This window comes from Artibeus jamaicensis, unplaced genomic scaffold (genome assembly GCF_021234435.1).
Source record: "Artibeus jamaicensis isolate MK-2021 breed Jamaican fruit bat unplaced genomic scaffold, CSHL_Jam_final contig_2259, whole genome shotgun sequence".
Classification (NCBI taxonomy): Eukaryota; Metazoa; Chordata; class Mammalia; order Chiroptera; family Phyllostomidae; genus Artibeus; species Artibeus jamaicensis.
This window is the reverse complement of record NW_026521468.1, coordinates 1,312,822-1,334,927: the sequence shown is the minus strand read 5'-3', so window position 1 is coordinate 1,334,927 and position 22,106 is coordinate 1,312,822. Positions and strand designations below refer to the sequence as shown.

The window sequence follows — 22,106 nt, the reverse complement described above, 5'->3', positions numbered from 1 at the left end:
ATTAGAAGCAAGTCACCGAGGGAATGGAATTAGACTTTACTTTTAGATGGAAAAAGTGTCTAAGAATTTGCAGACAAGTTTGTATACCACCACAAACTCACTGGGTCTCTGCATTCTGCCTTTATTCACCTGATGGGTAGAGACGAGGGCCTCCGCTTTCCCCTGCTTTAGACCCTTCTTTGGGGATCCATGATGAAAGTTAGGCTCGGAGACATAGTCAAGAAAGAGCAGTTATTCTGGATCTCGAAACAGACCACTTGGACTTGAATCTTGACCCTGTCATTTAGCAGCTCTGTGTTCTTGGGGAAGTCCCTTAATCTTGGGCGAGCCTCATTTCCTTCGTCTGTAAAGTTATGGTATCCTTCTCATGGGATCACTGTAAGGATCGAATGAGCTACTACATGGGTTATACAACAAACTGAAGAGTACTGGCTAGAACACAGTAAACACTCTGTAAGTGTTCGCTATTGCCAATATGATTATTCAACACATTCATTACTATTTAATTAAATCAGCTGTAGGCGAGTTCTGGGCTAGCTGGTAAATGCTTTCAATCATGTGGGCAGAGAGTCCGGGCTTTGGAGTCACCCAGACCCAATTCTCACTCTGAGTTTACCTGTAGTTTCTAGCTGTGGGAGCTTAGACCCGTCTTTCACTTTCTCAACCACAGTTTTCTCAGGCGAAAATGAGAATTATAATAGTACCCGACCTCCCTAGGTTCTGGTGAGGACCCACTGAGGAAATCTGTGTAAAAACCTTAGCTCAGTTTCTGCAACATGGTTATTACTTAATGATTAATGTTAGTCATTAATTTTATTTATCAGGAACTGGTGAATTCATGGGTACCTGACAGTCTGAGGACGAGAATATCATATTAGATGGGGAAGCAATCTGCTGTGGGAGTCCGGCCGAAGAAGAGATTCATTTTGCCAGGAAGACTCTCAGGAAGCCCAGAAGTAATCTGGGAACTGGGCTTTGAAGAGTGAGTAAGAGTTTCTCTGGTAGGAAATGAGGAAAGAGAGGGGATTCCAGGTGGTGGGAAGATTCACAATGGCGTAAAATTGTGGAGGTGCTGACATGTTTGGAGGAGGGTGATTAATGTAGTGTGGGAGCTTAAGGAGTGAGAGAAAGAGATGGTGCTGGAAAGGGGAGTTCAGGGCAACACACTGGCTCAACTAAAAGAAACTGCCATGTTTAAGTCAAGAGGACTGGCAATGTGGAGAAAGGCCAGTGGCTGGGCTGGAGAGGGGTTTTGCAGGTGGAACAGGTAAGCTCAGGGGCAGATTCTCAATGTGAAAGCTGGGGAGGGCAACGAGGGGATCGAAAGCCAGCTGCTGAGTAGTCATGGTAGGAGGGCAGCATTTGAGTGGACGGAACAAAGCTATGGGATGTGGAGTTCCAAAAACCTGGCCCTGCAGCCGCCTGGTACACCTCTGAGTATCTCCATGATCTGAGATCGTCATACTATTTTTGGCCTCCGTTTCCTATCAGTATATAACATGGCCTCTCCTATCTGCTACACATAATTGTTGTGAGAAAGAAAGAGGTAATGAGTGTGTAAGGGCTTTGTAAACAGTAAATAACTAGGCCGATATTAGACCCCATTTTACTAGGGAGGCAGTCAACTGCATGGGACAGCACAGCTAAAGCAGAGCTTTGGGAGGTGGAAGGTGGGGATATTCGTCCTGGTTGAAGATAAAGGTAGACACAGCAATCGACACACACACACACACACACACACACACACACACACACACACACACACACACATTACAGATAGATACAGCAATTTCCACACTGGGCCAAGTCTATTAGGAGGGCAGAGGGAACCTCGATTCTATCACCAGTGAGCCTACCAGTTTGCTCTACACTGCTCTCACCTCTCACCTGGATATAAATAAAGTGGTCCAGAGGTCCAAATCTGGAGACTTTAGCTCGGCTTCAGGTATCTGAGGAACCATGAGAATATACTGCTCATGCTGGATGTTTCTAGGGCTAGAATCCGTAGTCTCCAGCACAGTCCAGAAGGATCTGGGGCCACACCCCTACCGAAGGTTAAGAGTCATTGATTTTCTCACCAGAAATTAATAAGAATAGCTATCCTTGGGGAGAAGAACTGGGGGAGGGAAGGGGTAAGTTTTTCATGTCTAATTCTCAACTTTTCTGAACTCTTCGAATTTCTAATCACAACATGTGTTAGTTTCATTGAAAAAACGTCATCAGGGGTTATCTGGGTGATGACATAATGAGCCCGTTTAAGATTTCATCTTTATACCCCTTGGTACTAAACACAACAAACACAAACACTAATAGCTGTTATTAAAAAAAACCTGATAATATCAGCACACGTGCGCGCGCACACACACACACACACACAAATCATTTCATTATGCAAAGTGCATCCTCTATTATGTAAGGTAGAATGTCTACATTTCCTCTAAACTCCTAGCTTCAATGCAGTATTACTTGCTATCTAAGTTGACCAGGAAAAAAAGGACAGGCAATTTCAGGTATGTCAACTCAGATGCATAAAAATAATGTGTATATGTGTCAACTTTTGTGTATGTTGTCTTCTGCATTCTTGTGAATTGGCCAATGTGCGAGCAGTTGGCATTTGATGTTTCAAGTGACGGAACGGAGAACAGGGTTAAATCCACTGTTCTCTCCCCACGCACTCTAGTAATTACTCTATTTCCACGTCATATTTCCGGGTGTGTGTGTCCCGCCTCACGCAGAAACTTAAGTTCAAAGCAGGCAGGAGTCACCCATGTTCTTTTTGCTGTCCCCAGAAACCCAGTTGAGGTGTTGGGCCCCTTGAGGATCTGGCGATACCTCAGGACTGTCTAACTGACTGATTCCCACGTGGTAAGTAGCTCCCACTCTCGCGGCCACGTGCTGTCAAGAACCGGAAAAAGAGAGAGCAAGCAAAAGAGAGCCGCATCGGGGCATTTAAAGTGTCTTGACGTCACGCACTGCCAGGAACTCAGCTGAGTTTTTAGCAGGGCATTCCAGTCATCCTTCCTCCCTCCCCCTGGGCTTCTGGGCCGAGACCTCGGCAATTCCCCTGCTGCTGCGGAGGGAGGAGCACTAAGACTTCGGAACAGCCCGTACGGGTGTTCTCAGCCTCGGTTGACTCCGCCCTTTCTCCCAGAGGCTGTTCTCATTGGTCAGTTGGTGGAGATTGGGGCGTGCAGTACAAGCTCCGAGGCCTCTGGGTGGAGGAGAACAGTGGCTGTCTCATGAATTATGCAGGACAGAGTGTCGGGGCCAGGCTGGGGCTGGGCGGGGATTGGCTGGAGGGGCTGTAATTCAGAGGTTTCCGGAGCTGCGGCGTAGTCAGGGAGGGAGAGTCTGGGGTTCCGTCGTCGCAGCGCAGGGAGTGAACCCGAACCGGATCCTTGACGAGCAGCGCCGCTCCGCTCTCTGTGCCCCGTCTGCTAGCAGAGACCCCGCGGCCCGAGGGATCCCGCGGCCCGCACCCCGGCGCGAGCACACCCTGTCCTGTCGGGCCTCAGCCCGAGAAACAGGTGAAGGGGGCGAAGGGTGGGGCCGCCCCTCAGTCCCGACGGCTCCCAGGCCTGGGGATCCCGGGGGACGTGGGAGGGCCTGGGAGCTTCTGTGTTGTTCGGGGAAGTTGTGGAAGGAAACTTCAGTGGGGCGGGACGGTACGAGGAGACGCGGAGGGTTGCTCTGAAGGGACAACTCCCGGAGATGACAGGAGCGGGTCTCTGAAAAGACAGAGGGGGCTGGAAGGAAGTTTCATTCTTCGGAGAAAGGGGAGGCGACGAGGAAGAGAGAATGGGCTCGAGGGGGAGGTCCGTGGGGCGAGAGCGCGCTAGGGTGGGGGTGGCAGGAGTGAGGGACAGCCCCCCGACTTCCTGCTCCCTGGGGCTCCAGAGACGTCCGGCCGCAGGAGCGACTGTCAAGCCGCTGGAGGTCACCGGGAGGTGGGGGGGGTGTTGCAGAGAGCCCCCGCCCCCATACCCCGGCCTTGCCCTGTTCTCGATCCTTTAGGAACCAGCCGTGCCCCTCTGGAGGTGAGAATAGGTGTCTTCCCCCTACAGTCCCCCCTAGTTGGTTGTGGGTAGGAGTATTGCCTAAGAGTCAAGTTTCCTGTAGGGAAATTGACAGTCTTACATACTCTTTCTAAATTCCCTGCCGTCTTTTTCTAGGCTGGGGTAAGCCGTGCTTCTCTCCAACCGCCTTCTAAAAAACAAAACAAAATAACACCCCCTCCCCCATCAAGCCAGCTCGAGAGAGAAATAAACCTCTTTTCTCCTTGACATTGTTCTTTTATAAACACCTGGTAAACTCGGCCAGAAGATAAATAATTGAGCCCTTGCGTTTACTGGATTGTGGTGTTGCTTAATTGCATAGGACAGAATGAACCAATCGAGAGTAGGAGTTTTTTTTTTGTCTCCGAGCCAAGATCTTGGGTAAATGCAGAGGAGAGGGAAACAAAGACAGGCTAGGCTGGCCTTGGGGACGCAGTGCATGCAGACTTTACCTGTGTTTGGGCTGTGTGGCCGGGGTTAAGTGAGCAAGACTCAAACTGTCACCTCAGTTGGGTTTTCTGTGTTTCGTTCCCATCCCTCTGTTATATCAGGTGTGTGTATGATGCTGGCACCCATTTTGAAAAAAATAAAAAATGTATATAATGTGCATCTGCGGATTCTATTACAGGGTATATGTATTTTGTGTGTGGCTTGTAACTTTTTGGTTAGCTGTGCTGATAAAGCATTGGTCTGAATAAATCAGAATGGCACATTCTGTTATATGTGCCTGTTAGACTCTTATAACTTGATTCGGCCAACTTTCTATTTTACTATATGTTAACTACGTCTGTGTTCCCTGAGTCAACACATCTATTTCCTTATTACATGTGCCAGACTGGAATGCTAGCAGAATTTATGCTCAGACATTTGCATAGTGGGATAGGGAAAGAAGTCTGCAGTATACAAAAAATCATTGGAGCTGTTGGAGAGTCTGTCTTAGTCACTAGCAAATTTATGAATCTTTTATACGTAGTTCTTTTGGGAAGAGAAAACATGTGGAAATATTCAGTTAGGACTTGACCCACAAGGGGTAGACAGTTTATAAAAACTTAACCCTATTTTGTAGGTAAGGAAATTGAGACTAAGGGAACAAGACATTTGCCCAAGACAGCTGAGGGCCGTAGTGGTGGGACTCACACCTTCTGTAAATTGTGTTCTTTTGCTCAGGGAGTTGGTCTTGATTTAGAGATAGTGCAGACCCTGTTGGGGAAACTGTCAGCGAGATTCTAACGAAGACCTGGACAGTGAAGTACCAGGAACAGGCCATGAGACTCCATGGGAGATCTGTGATATACAAACAGGGGAAAAATACAAAAGGGGTTTGCTTGGGTTGTTTTTCTGACTGCTCCAACTTGGGAAGTAACTAACTTTTCAGTCGTGATTTATCATCAAAATCTAGCTCTTTGCCAATGGAAAGAGATGTTTATGTAGGCAAACTTGTAGATAAAGAACAGTTGTGACCTAAATGTCACTTCCACTAAAGTGCCTGTGGCTGAGTCAGTGGTCATTTGTGTTTTCAGAAAGTCGCTTTCTCCTCCTTGCCCCTGCACGTTCCGATGTGAGATGGGGCCGAGATAGTGACCCTCATTTCAGACATGGAGTTCAGCACCTTTCTACCTTCTAGCGCTCTCAGAAGTGGTTTACAAATCAACAAGTATTTACTGTTTGCAACTTAGTGAAAGTTGATGTGAAGAATAAGATAATATGTTTATAGAACTTGTAGTTTACAAGAGGCAACTTGATAAAATGCTTTACCTGTACAACTCAAAGAGATGGTGCGACATTGTCTGATGTTCAAAAAATTAGCTACTTTATATAAAAAAAATACATAGCACAGATAAAGAGCACTTCCGTTACCGTGGGAAGTTCTGTTGAATAGTGTTGCACTAAAGGCTGCAGGTCTGTAGAGGAAGGGGAGGTTACAAGGCCTGGAGTTGCCTAGGAAGTCTTCTTGCCAAAGGAGAGATTTGATCTGGGTCCCAAGTAGTGGCTGGAATTTGATAGGTATAAAGAATTGGGGGCGGGGAGGTCTGGGGGTATAGCACAAAATCCTGGTAGATGCGGAAGGTAGTGGGGAAGAAGTGCCTACTTATATGATATCTTGAATACAAGACCAAGGAATTTCAGTTCTGTCCTTTTGTAGGGGAAGCTTTTAAAGATGTTTGAGGCCCTTGCCACGCAGCTCGGTTGGCGAGTCAGTTTGTAAACCGCAACTTTGCCGGTTCAGTTCCGGCCAGGGCACATGCCTAGGTTGTGGGTTCAATCCCTGGTTGTGGTACATACAGGAGGCAACTGATTGATATTTCTCTCTCTCCCTTCTTCTCTCTCTAAAATCAATCAATTACAAACTAATCCAGAGCCAAAAAAATAATAATAAATGAAGATGTTTGAGGCCAAGTCCTGGTGTTTTGTTATGGCGTGTCTGGTGTTGGTTAATTTGTGCAAAGTGTATCAGTGCACATGGCCTCTGCCCTAGTGCAGTTGTTGAGATTGACCTGATACACTGGGCCAGCACCCAGAGAGAGGTGTCCTGATTTATGCAATTTGTGTGGATTAAGTGCAGAGATGTTTTCTGAGGGATTTTTAATTGGCTACAAATTGACCATTCACATTTTGTCTTATGCATTTAAAAGATTTTACTATAACTTTTGGCTCATTCATAAAAACCAGCCAAAGAGCACATGAAGGACACCCCCAGACCCTGAAAATCTCTGGTGTCCTGGAGCAGCCTTGGGGAGGTCCAACAGGGTCATATTGGTGGGCTGTTTCAGTCTTTGTTGGTTGTGGTGAAAAAAATTAACGTGGTTACATATTCATTGCTAGGGACTTACTGTGGCACAGTTTAGTCAGGACGGCCAGATGGTTCTTTGCTGGTAAATTGTTTGGAATGTCTCCATTTTTTAAAGGAAATAGCCTAGGGAGGAATGAATTTCTGTTATGGTTAGTTCTCATCATGTCAGGGTAATCACAACTCTTGGTTCTGTTAGGCACACGTTCTACATGGAGAGCCGGTTATTGTGCGAGGCAGGATCCAAGGATAATGAGACATGGTCCCTGTTTGCACAGAACTGCAGGCATTCCTGTGAGAACCAGGGAGTGTGCCAGGTCAGTAGGACTAGGGCAGAGCAGATGACAGAGGAGCCGTTTCAGGCTCAAACTCTGGAGTCAAACAGCTCTGAGATTGGATCTTGGATCTGCTCTTTCCTAGTCAGTGCCCAAACCTCAGTTTTCTTATCTGCAAAAGCAGAAGATAACAGTACCCGTCTCTGAGGGCCATGGAAGATTCAGTGAAATAATACAGGTAAAACCCTGGCGCATGGTAAGAACTCCATAAATCCAAGTTCTTATTAAGTGTCTTATTAAAAGAGATTAATTCTCTTCAGGGGTGAGAAAAGGCTTTGCCATACAGGGGGTTTAGCAGGTGGGAAGCCTGGAATAGGGCTTTGTAGGCTGAGTTAGGAACTCAGAGCTAAGTGGTAAACAGTTGCATTCAAGGCTGCAGGGATGGAGTGGTAAGAGGCTGAAGACAGTGTGGTGCATTCAGGAGCTCCAAGTGCAAGTTCTTAAGTTGGAAGTGGACTGAGGGGAAAGGAAGCTGTGGAGCTGGAGCTCTCTCATCCCTTCTCTTCTGTTAACGATTGGGTTCAAATGTCATTAAAATAAGCTCTTTTGTCCTGTTTACAGAAGTAATATATGTTTGGTAATTCTCAGAGGGGCAAGGGTGTGGAGGCAGGCAGAAGAGGGAAAGGTGGGGATAAATGGTGACGGAAGGAGACTGGACTTTGGGTGGTGAACACAATATATAGATGATGTGTTATACAATTGTACCCTTGAAATGTATATACTTTTTAAACCTGTGTCACCACAGTAAATTCAATACAATATGTGAAAAATAATTAAAGAATACATGTTATTATAAAAAATTTAAATTTGTAGAAATAAAAACTATGTATATATCCTGTGAATAGTTTGCTGTATATTTCTCCAGATTTTTTTGCAGCTTTTTCTACTTATCAATTTATCTTGGACAGATTTATTGCAAATTCCTTTTTCATAGTCTAATGAAAGGATAGTAAGGAAGGCAAATCTCCTCCCCCGACCCTGATAAAATAAGGTTTGGATTTTCTGGTTTACCTTCCTGTTATCTCCATCCATAGTAAGTGATTCTAATCAGTGAACTTTTATCTGACCTTTGACTTTTTAGCTACAGTGGGCGAGGAACTTATATTTTGAGCTTTTCTGAGGTGACTGCTATTGCAATGTCAATGCTTGGCTGGTGTGTTTGAGGGTTTTATGGTCCCCAGTCGCTGTAAGAGGGAAAAGAATGGGCTATGAGGTCAGACTCTTCGGGTTTTCATCCTGATTCACCACCTCTTAGACCTTGGGGTCAGTTGCTTTAACTTCTCCAAGTTTCAGTATCTCCATCCAAAAAATGCAGGTACCAGGTTCTGTTGGAGGGGAGTTGTGAAGATGAAGCAAAATAATGTATGTAAAGTACTTTGCACAGTGCCTGGCAGATAACCAACATTTTTTAGTGATAATAATTAATATTATTAAAAACTGCAGTATCTAACTGCAAAGTCAGGAAGTTATAATTCACGGTAGCCATTAATGACTCAAAACAAGGAAAGAAGGAGTAACTGGGAGATTCTTACCTAATAAGAGCAAACTAAATGTCGTGGGCCTATGGGGGTTCACACTCTGGTGGAGGAGATGGACCAGAAATTCCCGCTTACACCAGTGTCCCAGTGAGAAGTCGCTCTGCATCTTCAGGTGCCTATGATTGAGGCTCGTTTATTTGAAGCATTAAACATTAAACACATGATCAATTTCTTGCTACTTAGAAACTTGAACAATCCCTTGAAGTTCTTTATGACACAAAAAGTACAGATACTACTGAAAGTTTGAGGGGTAGAGGAGTGAGGCAAGGCGGGGGGACAGTGTACAGTGTGGGGGTGCAGCAGAGTGAATGGAGTGTGTGAGGCCGGACGGCGATTCGCTTCTCCTCATCTGCGTGTATGTGTGTGCGTTTGGAAGAGCGTGTTTTCACTGGAGGAGTGGAGCTGCTTTCCTGTCCTTTAACTCGTGTGTGCAAACGAATTGGTATTCAAAGTGGCCTTGTGGTGAAGAAGCAGCCCTCGGCTTCCCTACACACAGGTTCTCTGCACTCCAGCTCCGCTGCGTGGGACGGGAGAAGGCAGGAAGGAAAGGCCTCCCAGTTGTTTCTTGGCTGTATGTGCGGCAGGAGGAAGCCAGCAGCGCTTGAAAGAGAAAGTAAACCTTCTGGTAAATAAATGGCTTCCCCATTGTGGAGGAGGAGTGCAAATTATTAGGGGGATGTTTGGGTAGTTTTTGTAGCAGCGATTTCTGAAAACTGATTTAGATGATCGAAGGTAAACACAGTTCAGAAAAACCCTGCCCTGTCTGCTGTTAACCACCTGTTTTCCCGCCTTGTCGATTGATTTTATTCCTTTGCGGTGTCCTGGCCTCTCATTCTTGGTACAAGAATTAGTGGACTCGAGTCTGCATTTGAGCACCTACTTAGGTGAAAGCTTCCTGAAGATGTTTTTTGCAGCTTTTCTAATATTAATTTGGTCTTGCTGTTTAGCAAGTACTTTTTCTAAAAGTCTCAAAGCATTAGACTTTTACTTTGCTCTACTCCCCCCACCCCCATTCCACTCAGATGTCATCCTCAAAACCTCCAGCCCCAGACGTTAGCTGTGTAATTACCTCTCCTAGAAACCGAAGTGCAATATCGCATCGAGTTAGCATTCAAAGCGTCGGCCTTTGAATTTTTTCCTACTTGTGGTTTAGACACAATAAATATTTCATCTCAGACTGACTGCCTGGCAGGTCCTCTTTGTATCTGGGCCTCTTTTTATCAATATGTTAGGGGAAGCGAATTTACTGAAACATGAAACAAACTAAAACATAATTAGGATGGTAACTGTTTCACACATAGGGGCAGGTGGAATAATCAGAGCATTCTGAAGGCAAATGTCAGTATTTATTCCTAATTCCATGTGTCGCTTTCCCTGCATCAGAGTGCAAAGTGGGAGGGGGACGTCAGTGGGTAAAAGCACACAGGATGCTTCAGGGTCCTACTCACCATGGTGAAGAATCGAGAACCACTGTGGCTCAGGATGTCCACTGTGGGGGGCGCTGGGGTTGTACCTGACAGGGGACAGGCAGTTTACGGGAACTCTCTGTACTTTCCACTTCATTTTGCTTTGAACCTAAAGCTGCTTTAAAAATTAAAGTTTATTAATGAAAAAAACAATAAAGCCTGTTTCTTTAGAAATATTCGAGGTATCCTGGGTCAGAAGTGCCCTGTATGCAGCTGTGTGATTCCACAGACCTCTGCCTGTTTACCTAAGCCTTACAATGAGAGTACGGTTCTTTTATACCCACGGAGAATTTTTAAAAGATTTTATTTATTTATCTTTAGAGGAGAAGGGAAGGAGAGAAGGAGAGAAATGTCAATGTATGGTTGCCTCTTGTGAGTCCCCTGCTGGGAACTGGCCTGCAACCCAGGCATGTGCCCTGACTGGGAATCGAACCTTGATCGTGTGGTTTGCAGGCCTGCATTCAATCCACTGAGCTATACCAGCCAGGGCCCCCACGGAGAATATTTTTGAAGTAATGGGAGAATGAGACTGGAGGTGGGGGTCAGAGAAGACCCCTACTGCCTCCGGATAGTTTTAAACTGTTTCCCTTTCCACGGGAAAGATGAATGTGAGTCTTAACCATAGATTTGTAGCATGAATATATTCATTTTGTCTTTCAGTTACAGACTCCAGTTTTCTTGATTATAAAAGTGATGTTAAGAAAAAAAGGTTCAATTTAGTACAAAAAGGTGTGCAGTAAGTGGAAAGGCTTCTCCCCACCATCTCCTGAATGCTCTTCCTCAGGGACTGCTAGTCACGTTCTCTCACGTACCTTTTCAGAATGATTTATGGGTACGCGTGCAGACTTTCTCTTTTCTCTCTCCACAGGAAGGAGCAATTGCACACAATAACTCAGTGTCTTGCATTTGTCGCTGCATCTTAGAAAACAGCTCCCGTGAATGCGTTCGTGTCCCTCTCGCATCTTTAAGGTCTGCGCAGCAGTATCCTGGGCTGTGGGTGTTACTGTTTTGTAACGACCCCCCTCGTGACAGGCAGGCTGTTTGCAGAACAAAGGCAGAAAACAGCGTTGTAAATTTTCTCATTTGTGCTCAGACACACACAAAAATCTGTACATGCATACTTTTAATCTTTTGATCATATACGAATACTGTCATACTGCCTAGAAATGTAGTTTTTCAGTGAACGGAGTGCACATTTCCCCCCTTAAACTTTCATTCGGGGAGCAGTCTAGCTGCTTCAGTACCTGAAACCCCAGTGTGTGTTTGTCACCTGCGCAGGTAGGAATTACTGCTGCTTTCCACAACCTGATTTTTTTTGAAGATTTTATTTCTTTATTTTAGACAGAGAGGAAGGGAGGGAGAAAGAGAGGGAGAGAAACATCAATGTGTGGTTGCCTCTTTCATGCTCCCCACTGAGGACCTGGCCTGGCCGGCAACCCAGGCAAGTGTCCTGACTGGGAATCAAACCAGTGACCCTTTGGTTTGCAGGCCGTTGCTCAATCCACTGAGCCACACCAGCTAGGGCCCCAATTTTTTTTTAAGCTTGCTGTTCATATAGCTGTGTGCCAGGGCCCATCTTGCATTGATTGCAAGCATGCCATTCCTAAAACACAACAGACCGTTTTGTTTCAGCTCCATTGCTCCTTTGGCCAAGTGGGGCAGGGGTTGTTTTCGATATTTTGTATTGTTTGGAGGGATGGGTTGCTCACTGATATTTTTGTTTGAGCTTCCAGTAGCAGCAATTCTCAGAGTATCGTCCAGCAGACCCCTGGGGGTTCCTGAGTTCCTTTGAGGGGGCTGTCAGGCTGTCTTTGAAATCAAAACTACTTTCATAATATTTGTGTTTTTACTTAGTGGCCTTTTCACTTATACTATTAGTCATTGTATTCATTGCACTCACAGGAAAAAAAACACTCGACTTCACTTAATGTCCATGATGAAACAGTAAACAGTATTAATTTCATTGTCTCTCAACTCTTGGGGATGTTTCCTTTTGGTTTTCTGTATGGTAATGGGAGGCCCACAGAAGCGCTGCTGCCGCTTGCAAGCCGGGTGGTCATATCACAAGCCGGGTAGTCATCTCCGGCAAACGCACTGTGCAGTTGTTCGCACTGTGCAGTTGTTCAGTTGCTATCTCAGACTAGCTGCTTTTTCCATGAAACACCGTGTGTTTACTTGAAAGAATGACTGATAGACCTACTGGGATACTGGTAACTAATGCGTTTGTTTTTTTTTTAAAGTGCACACTGAAATGTATCCACATCTGGAAGGTCTGCATGTGTCGGAAGTAGTGTTTTCAAAATGATTAGTTCTAGACCTTATAAAACTATGCATGGAAAGACATTCTATTCTAAAAGCAGGATAGACTAACGGATCTTAATTTAACCAAGTATTAAAAGTTCATGATAAAGTTTCATATTTCACACTGCCTCTAACCTTTGAGAAACTATCACATGTTGAGTTTTGGTGCAGTATCAAAGAAGGACATCCAAAATTACCTGAAAAGGCTGTTAAGATACTCTCTTCCCTTTTCCAAATGGTATACAAGGCCAAATTTTCTTCATGTACTTCAACGTAAACAACATGCTACAACAGATCAATCCCAGAAGCATGCATAAGGGAGGGCACAGCTGTGTTCTATCAAGTCAGACATTAGAGAAATTTTGAAAAACTTTAACAATGATACTCTTTCCATTTTTTGGAAAAATATAGCTATTTTTCATATAAATGTTATTTATGTTAACATGTTCTGGGTTTATTATTTTTAAATGAGTTAATATTTTTAAAATTTCTCATTTTTTAAAAAAGATTTTATTTCTTTATTTTCAGAGAGAGGGGAGGAGAGAGGTAAAGAGAGGGAGAGAAACATCAGTGTGTGGTTGCCTCTCACTTGACCCCTACTGGGGAGCTAGCCCACAACCCAGGCATGTGCCCTGACTGGGAATCGAACTGGCAACCTTTCCACTCAGTCCATTGAGCCACACCAGCCAGGGCTCAGTTTTAATTTCTAATACAAATACTAACAGATATAACCTGTATAAGCAAAAACACCTCACTGTCCTCAGTTTTTAAAGCTTAAGTTCTGAGAGCACATTTTGAGAACTCCTGGTGTAAAAGTCTTTGGCATAAGAACCCCTGGGGTATTTGTTTAAAAAGAAAAGATTCCATGGCTCTGCCCCAGAGATTCTGATTTAGTAGATTGACGGTCACTTTGACAGGCGGCCAGGTACTCTGGTGCAGGTGGTCCTCGGTTTGAGAACTGCTGCTCCAAAGGACCATGAACTATGAAAGCTCCGGGTTCGTGAAGTCACATCCAAAGGGCTTTGGAATCGTCGTTGTTTTGGAGGTCAAGGCAAATGGTAGGGTAGACACGTAGTCCACTGAGGGAAAGGTACTCTGGAGACTTATTTTTATTCTGTTTACTCGTCTTCGTATTTATGAATCTGAGTATTAACCAGTAACAGATTATGACTATCAAAACAATCGTGATTTGACTGGATTAATGTTCAATATTTTTTTTTGGATAGAATATCTGTGAACTTGGTAAGACAGTTTCTGACTGCTTGAATTACTTTCTAAAAACAGTTTAAGAATTGGCCAACCCTGGCCAAGTAGCCCAGGTGATTAGAGCAGCATCCAGATACACCGGCGGTGCAGGCTCCATCCCGGGTCAAAGCACCTGACCTGCATCAGCCAGTGACTGATAAATAAGTGGAAGGACAATCGATGTCTCTCTCTCTCTCAAATCAAATAAAAATTTAAAAAAGAATTATCTTGCCCTGGCTGGTGTAGCTCAGTGGATTGAGTGCGGGCCTGCGAACCAGACAATCGCGGTTTGATTCCCAGTCAGGGCACATGCCCGGGTTGCAGGCCGGTTCCCTGCAGGCCAGTTCCCAGCAGGGGACCCACGAAGGCAACCATACATTGATGTTTCTCTCCCTCTCTCCTTCCCTTGCCCTCTAAAGATAAACAAATAAAATCTTAAAAAAAAAAAAAGAATTATCTTTAAATTTTCTAAGTGTTGATCTATTTAGACATGTCTAGAGAATAATGTTAACTTTCATTTATTAATGGTAAAATAAGCAAGCCTCTCCCTTTTTTCTTTTAATTATTTGTATAATAAATTCAGAGAGAATTTTACTTGTCAGAGATCTTACAGCTGAAATAAGGTTTTAAGACTGATAATTTGACCCCACTGTCCTGGGAGTTTGAAGACTCCCAGTCTGTTTTCTGGCTCCACCCTTGTCTGCATTGTGTCTTAAAATTTATGTTCTTATCTGTGAAGTCGGAATAAGCACCTGCTTGATAAGGTTGTTACGTTATCCAGGCCAATGTTGGTTGAGTAATTGACCCGTTCAATGTCAATTCCTGCTTCAGGGTAGGTTGTGCAAGAGTGTGATTTTAGAATTTCGATCAGAAGCTACCCCCTTGCATACTGGAATAGTGTTTCTTTTTTCTTTTTCTTTTTTTAATTGTTGTTCAAGTACAGTTGTCTCCATTGGAATAGTGTTTCTTCATTATTTTCTAAGTATTCATTCTTTTTCTTTCCGATTGAGCCTTTTCTTAACCTTCTCTGTGTGGATGCTAATGGATAAGATCAGCTGTTCTCTGAAGAGTGCTTATGTCCTTTAGAACTGGGATGCACAACCAGGCCATGTGTTTTTCAAGTAAATTCATTGTGATAAGACTTCCGTAGAAACCTTGTCTAATTGGGGAGATAGCTCATCTTTCATTTTGAATATAATTTAAACTTTATGGGTCAAATTACCCTTTAAAATGCTTTTCATAAAGCTCAATTCACACTTTTAAAATATTTATAAACTATATATTCTTAGAGCAGTTTTAGGTGTACAGCAAATATGGGCAGAAAGTACAATGTTTCCACTCTCCCCCACTGTTCCTGCAGTTAGTAACATGTTGCGTTAGTGTGGTACCTTTGCTACAATTGATGAGCCAATGTTGATATATTATTACTAGTTAAAGTCCATAGTTTACATTAGTGTTCATTCTATTATACATTTTATGGATTTTGACAAATGCATAATGCCACGCATCCACCATCACAGTATCATACAGAATAGTTTTACTGCCCTCAAATCCCCTGAGCTCTTGTGTTCATCTTTCCCCCAGTCCACGGCGACCACGGACCTTTTTAGCATCTCCATAGTTCTGTCTTTTCCAGAATATCATGTAGAAGGAATCATATAGTATGTAGCCATTTCAGATTGCTTTCTTTCACTGAGTAACATTCATTCATGTTCCTCCATGTTTTTTTCATGGCTCGGTAGCTCATTTCTTCTTGTCGCTGAATAATATTCCATTGTTTGTATGTACCAGTTTTTTTATTGTTGTTCAAGCACAGTTGCCTCCATTTTCCCGCCGCCACTTTCCACCTCCGCACCCACCCTCACCTCCCACCCTTATTCCTGCCCCCCTTTAACTTTGTCCGTGGGCCCTCTATACATGTTCCTTGACGACCCTTCCCCTTCTTTCCCCCAGTATCACCCTCCCCACTCCCCTCTGTTTATGTCAGTTTGTTCTTTATTTCAATGTCTGTGGTTGTATTTTTCTTGCTTGTACCACAGGTTTTTTTTTTCCATTCACCTATTGAAGGACATTTTGATTGCTTCCAAGTTTTGGCATTTACGGAAAAAGCTGCTATAAATATTTGTGTATAGTTTTGTGTGTGTGTGTGTGTGTGTGTGTGTGTGTATACAGAAGTTTTCAACTCATCTGAGTGATTGCTAGATTGTGTGTTAAGAGTATGTTTAGGTTTGTGAGACCCTGTCAAACTGTTTTCCAAAGTGGCTGTGCCCTTGTGCATCCCACCCCCCCAGTGGATGCGAGCTCCTGTTGCCCCCCCCTCCCCGTCCTTACCAGCATTTGGTGTTTTGGGTTTCAGCCCTTCTCGTAGGGCGTTAGTGGCGTGTCCCTGCTGTTTTCATTTGCCATTTCCTGTTGGCACATGATATCAAGCATCTTTTCGTGGGCTTCTTTTTCCCATCTGTATATCTTTTTTGGTGAGGTGCCTGTTCAAATTATTTTTTAAATTGGGTTGTTCTCTTATTTTTGAGAGAGTTTTAAGAGTTCTTTATGTAATTTAGATAAATTTAATTTTTCCTTCTTAAAACTTTTTAAAACTATCATAATATTCTGTTTTAGTATGCAAGTTCATGTAGAAACACTTTGGGCTGCTGGTGGTTAGTGTACCAGGAACAAGGAAATAAAGTATCCACCTCTCTCTCCGGGACATCGCTGGGGCTGGCCAGAGGGCCGCAGTCCAGGGTGCACACCGGTCTTTGGTTTACCCTCTCTGCCCTTACATATAATGTGCTGGGTGGTGTGTTGATTCCTCCTTAAGACTTGAACATGGCCGAGCCTTGTGGGATTAGAATAATGGAGAAATACTGAAGATTTAAAAATCTTTTGAGGGCCCTGGCTGGTGTAGCTCACTGGATTGAGCCCAGGCCTTTGAACTAAGGGATCGAGGTTTGATTCCCAGTCAGGGCACATGCCTGGATTGCAGGCCAGTTCTCAGCAGGGGACACACAAGAGGCAACCATACATTGATATTTCTCTCCCTCTCTTCTCCTCTAAAGATAAATGAATAAAAAATCTTTAAAAAAATCTCTTGAGGGAGGAAAATCACTATTTCTAGAGGTTGTCCTTCTCGGGCCCTGTCTAATCACTTTTTGGGGGTCAGATTAAGGGATAAAAGCAAGGAGCCGGTTCTGTCTTCCTGGGAGCCCTGAGAACCTCTAAGTCCATGAATCCTCGGAAGAAAAGTGGCAGGAGTGGCTGGAGTGCCTTTTGACTTCTTGGCGGCTATACCTGGGGTTCAGAAGCATTCACCTGATTGAAGGAGGTGGTGTTGCCAGTGATCTCTGCATTACCACGCTGACGAACGCCACAGCTCTGGCGCCGCTCTGCTCAGCCTCTCGCGACGTTGGACACAGTCGAACGTTTCTGTTCTTCCGGCTTCCTCGACCCCCGGCGTTTCTTCAGTCCTATTGGTCTTTCTGTTGCACCTGGTTCATCCTCTCCCTGGACACTAATGCCGAAGTGTCTCGGGCCTCCGTCTTGGCCTCTCTTCCCTCCTCTTTTTCTGTGTTCCTCTACGATGTCGTTGTCTCAGCCTTCACTCTGGCTTTAACTGTCGTCTCCATCCTGACGACTGCCCAAGGGGCACCTCCAACCCAGGTGTCTTTAGGCTCCCAACGCCTGTACCTCGCTGTTTGTTTGAGCAAGCACAGCCTGCATGTGTCTCCTGTGTATCTTGTCTAACACACAGCTTTCTCACTGCAAGCTGCGCCATTCTCCCCAACTTTCCCCACCTAAATAAATGGCACCACTCCCCTGTGCAAGTAAAAAAATCTAGAAATATCCTTAATTCTCCTGTTCTCTCATACCTCTGCTTGTCTGCAAATTATCAGCAAGTCTGGTTGGCTCTACCTCTTAAAGTTTTTAAAAATTCTTTTAATTGTCACACCCGATTTCTGTTTCCACTTTGTGGTAGATACCCTGGTATCTGCTACCACATCTGGTAGACCAGATGCCCTGGAAATGCTCCCGTACAAAACAGCAGCAACAGCAGCAGCAACAACAACAAACCATTAAGAAATGCTGGGTAAACCGAGCTCTTAAGAAAATGAGGGAAATCTTCAAAGGCAAAAATCAAATGAATCCTCACCAAAGGAAGGGGGAGAAGAAGCCAGCCTGCAGTGGGGGTGGGGGTGGTTAGCTAGCCCCGTTACTTAGGGTTTTTAGTTGACAGCCCATTCTAGGGAGGAGACACAGTCTTGGGCTTGGTAAGGAATTCGAAAGCCAAGTCTCCTGAAAGAATCCCTCCCTAAGCACAGGTCTGCCCATTTGAAGATTTGAATTTACACTATCTTTCTGGTCTTGGAGATGCCAAGCTGAGATTTTAACATAAAAAGGGTCTGTTTTCCTGAACAAATAGTTACTTCCTGCAAGTTACCTGATTATCTAAAAGTACCCCAGCCTGCCCGAGGTCACTCAGGGTCATCTTCACTGCTCTTGTCTCCAGTGTTAATGATCTCCCTGGTTCACTTGTCTCCGCTCCCCCACTCCAGGCCAGAGGCCCGTCTGCCCTATTCACTATTCTCTACTCCCTGCCCTTGGTTCCAGGTGGGGCTTGTTGTTTGTTTTTAATGAATAAATGGGTGAATGAATGAGTCAAATAAAGAGATCCCTCCCTTCTAAGAGAATATAACATGATGTTACCTGATGTTTTTTTATTTTGGTCCTAAGCATTTCATTTTAAAAGATAATTTTAATTTTTATCCAAGAAATACGTACAAATAATTTAGAAATTGAAGAATACCGAAAGACATATTGAAAAGTCTTTTGTCCCCCACCTCCTTACTTCTGTCTACTGGTTGCTTCCCAGAGACGGCCACTTTCAAAGCATTTCGTTTATTCTTCTGGTCCATGCTTCTAAGTAATAAACTTATACTGCTGTTCTTGATATATCAAATTTTAGATAGCTTTTAACTTTCTTATCATTATTGGTGAAGATTTTTAACAAGATTTTATTCATTTATTTTTAGAGAGAGGGGAAGGGAGGGAAAAAGAGGGGGGAAAACATCGATGTGAGAGAGAGACATTAATTGGTTACTTCTCGCCTGCTCAGCAGCCGGGGACCAAACCCACAACCCAGGCATGTGCCCTGACCGAACTGGCAACTTTTCGTTTTGCAGGCGACGCCCAACTGACTGTACCTCACTAACCAGGGCAGCATCATAATTTTTAAACCACTTTTCTCAAACCACTAGTCATACATTTTATTTGAACCAAATAAATACTGTTCACTGATAAGCCATGTAGCCTACTCTGATTATGTTTCCCCTCACATACAAATATTTGTGTTGGTTTTTTTGTGGAGTTAATTATTTTATTAACATTTTCCCTCTTGGACCTCCCCAAGTGTTCTAGCAGGTCTCTGAAAACTGCCTGGCAGTTTGCTTCAAACACTTACACACATTGACAATGTATTCGTTATTTTCTTGGCAACCCCCTTTCCATGCCGCCCGCTCCAGTCCCGCGGCAATCCGAGGCTCACTGGACCACTCTCCTATGTTGGATCCCCTTCTTCTGGACCCAGCATCTTCCTCCTTCTGGGTTTACTGCTTCACTGGGTGAAACTCCTATTCTGGTGACACGCTGTCAAAAAAGGGGGCACGGGAAGTATATTTTTTGAGCTGTCGCATGTCTGAAATGTCTTTTTCACCCCTGATGATCCTTTGGGTGGTGATGGAATCCTTGACTCATTGTGCTGAAGGCGTTTGTGGCTCAGTTGCCTTAGACTCTGTTAGTGTTTGCATTCAAAGGCTGATGCTGTTCTGATTTTCAGTCCTCTCCAAGAGACTTGGTTCTTTTCTCTGTTCTGAAATTGCACAGGACGTGCCTTAGTGTGGGTCTGTTTGATTTTATTTTAATTTTTATTTATTGATTAGAGAGGGAGAGAAAACGAAAGAGAAAGAAAGCAACTTGTTACTCTTGTATGTGCCCTGACCGGACATCCCGCCTGCAGTCTTGCCGTGTGGGGACGGTGCTGTAACCAACTGTGCTACCTCTTGGTCGGATATGGGTCCTCTGCACAGAGCATCTGCGTTTTATTTTATTTTGTTTTTGCTTCCCCTCTGTTGCTATTTTCGATATTTTTTGTTGTTGCTGTGGACTACGTTCCAGGAAGTTACCTTGATTCTATCTTTCAACCCATCTATTTAATTAAAACTCTTTTTATTGATTGATTTTCCATAGAGAGAGAGGAAGAGAGAGAGAGAGCCAGAAACACTGCTATGCTGTTGCCCTTATTCATTCATTCACTGGTTGACTCTTGTATGTGCTCTGATTGGGGACCAAACTTGCAACCCCGGCGAATCAGGACAGTGTTCCAGTCGGTGGAGCTACCCAGCCAGGGCCCATCTATTTAATTTTTCATTCTGGCCGCCATTTTCAATTTCAGGAACTCTTTTTCTCAGTTACCATTTCCAGCTTCATCTTCATTTTTATCCTGTTTCTGTTTAATGAGTATAATTTGTCTCTCCAGGGATAATATTTATTGTGCAATTTTTGGTGCAATTTTTGTCTCTCCTAATACTCCGAATCCTGGGTCTGTTCCTTTATTCTTATGTTCATCTCTATATCATCTCGGAGGTTTTCTTCGAAAGCACGTGGTTATTGGGTTTGTCACACACTGGGCTTCTCTGTGGCGTTGGAAGAGGCTCTAGCTGCCAGGGTCCCGGGAGCCGACCTGTGGCTTCCTTCCTGCCTAATCTCTGTGCTTCAGTGCGGCCACGACTCTCTTGCCCACAGCCGTGTCTGGCGTCTCCCAGTCCAGACTTAGCTTTCTCCAGACAAACACGAGTTCTGTCTCCTGCCAGGTTTGGGGAGATCTGGGGAATGTAAATGCGCTGCATACATATTTTCAACCAATTCAACAGCACATGTCGTGAAATGTCCTCTTTCAGACACCAACAGTGTGCTAAAGTCTCATTATTGCAGTTTAAGGAGACACAGCTGTACTGTACAACAGTTTAGCTTTATGGGTGAAACCTTATTATTTTAAAACACTCTTTTGATGCTTACCTTTTAATATAAATTCTGTTGGGAAACTATATTTGATTTATCACTTACAGTAAATTTTCATGAATTGTTGCACCTATTAGCTCATTCTTAAGGAAGATCAGCTCATGCCATTATATGAAGTTAATTAGCTTCTTATGGTATTTTAGTCTTCTTCATGCTAAAAGTATGTTACAGATATTTTTATTATATTTTATTGATTATGCTATTAGAGTTGTCCCAGTTTTTCCCCTTTTGCCCCCCTCCACCTGGTACCCCCTTCCCTCCAGCATCTCCCACTTAGTTCATGTCCATGGGTCGTTAGTGTAAGTTCTTTGGATTCTCTCTTTCCTATGCTATTCTTAACTTCCCCCTGTTTATTTTGTTCCTACCAAAAATGCTTCTTAATCCCTGCACCAATCCCCCATTCTCTCCCTTCCCACTCTCAGCTGATAACCCTTCAGATGATCTCCATATCCATGATTCTGTCCCTGTTCTGGTGGTTTGCTTTGTGTGTTTAGATTCACTTGTTGATAGCTGTGAATTTGTCGACTTTTTAATATTCATGGTTTTGATTTTTTTTCTTAAATAAGTCCTTTTAACATTTCCTGTAATAATGGCTTGGTGGTGATGTATTCCTTTAGCTTTATTTTGTCTGGGAAGCACTTTACCTGCCTTTCAATGCTAAATGATAGCTTTGCTGGCGAGGGTAATCTAGGTTGTAGGTCCTTGTTTTTCATCACTTTGAATACTTCTTGCCAGTGCCTTGTTGCCTGCAAAGTTTCCTTTTTGAGGATTTATGGGAACTCTTTGTAGGTAACTCTCTGTTGTTCTCTTGCTGCTTTTAAACTTCTCTTTTTATCTTTAACTTTTGACATTTAAATTATGATGTGTCTTGGTGTGTTCTTCTTTGAGCCCAACTTGTTTGGGATTCTCTGTGCTTCCTGGACTTATATCTCTATTTCCTTCACCAAATTAGGGAAGGTTTCTTTCATTATTTTTTCAAATAAGTTTTCCGTTTCTTGCTCTTCCTGTTCTCCTTCTGGCTTCCCTGTGATTAGGATGTTGGCACATTGGAGATGTCCCAGAGGTTCCTAAGCTTATCCTCGGTTTTGTTGTTGTTGTTGTTCTGTTTATTCTTTATATCTTCCTTATGTTCCCAATTGTTGATTTGAATCCCAGCTGCCTTGAGAGCCTCATTTGCCCTTCTCTGTTGGTTTCCTATGGATTATTCTTCACTTCACTTAGTGTAACCTTCATTTCTTTCTTTGTTTTTTTGCTGTACTCAAGGAGTTCTCTGAGCATCCTGATAACCAGTGTTTTAAACTCTGCATCTG

General features: G+C 43.8%; 1 protein-coding gene across 4 annotated transcripts in view; it reads left to right on the top strand.

Moving 5' to 3' along the window:
• The first annotated feature begins 3,300 nt into the window (after positions 1 to 3,300).
• Positions 3,301 to 22,106, top strand: part of STAT3 (signal transducer and activator of transcription 3) — a 55,863-nt gene continuing 37,057 nt past the window's right edge. For all 4 annotated transcript variants that reach the window (XM_037149195.2, XM_037149182.2, XM_037149188.2 and 1 more), the window contains exon 1: positions 3,301 to 3,527. The gene's annotated coding sequence lies outside the window, so the exon portion shown is untranslated. The remainder of the gene's footprint in view (positions 3,528 to 22,106) is intronic.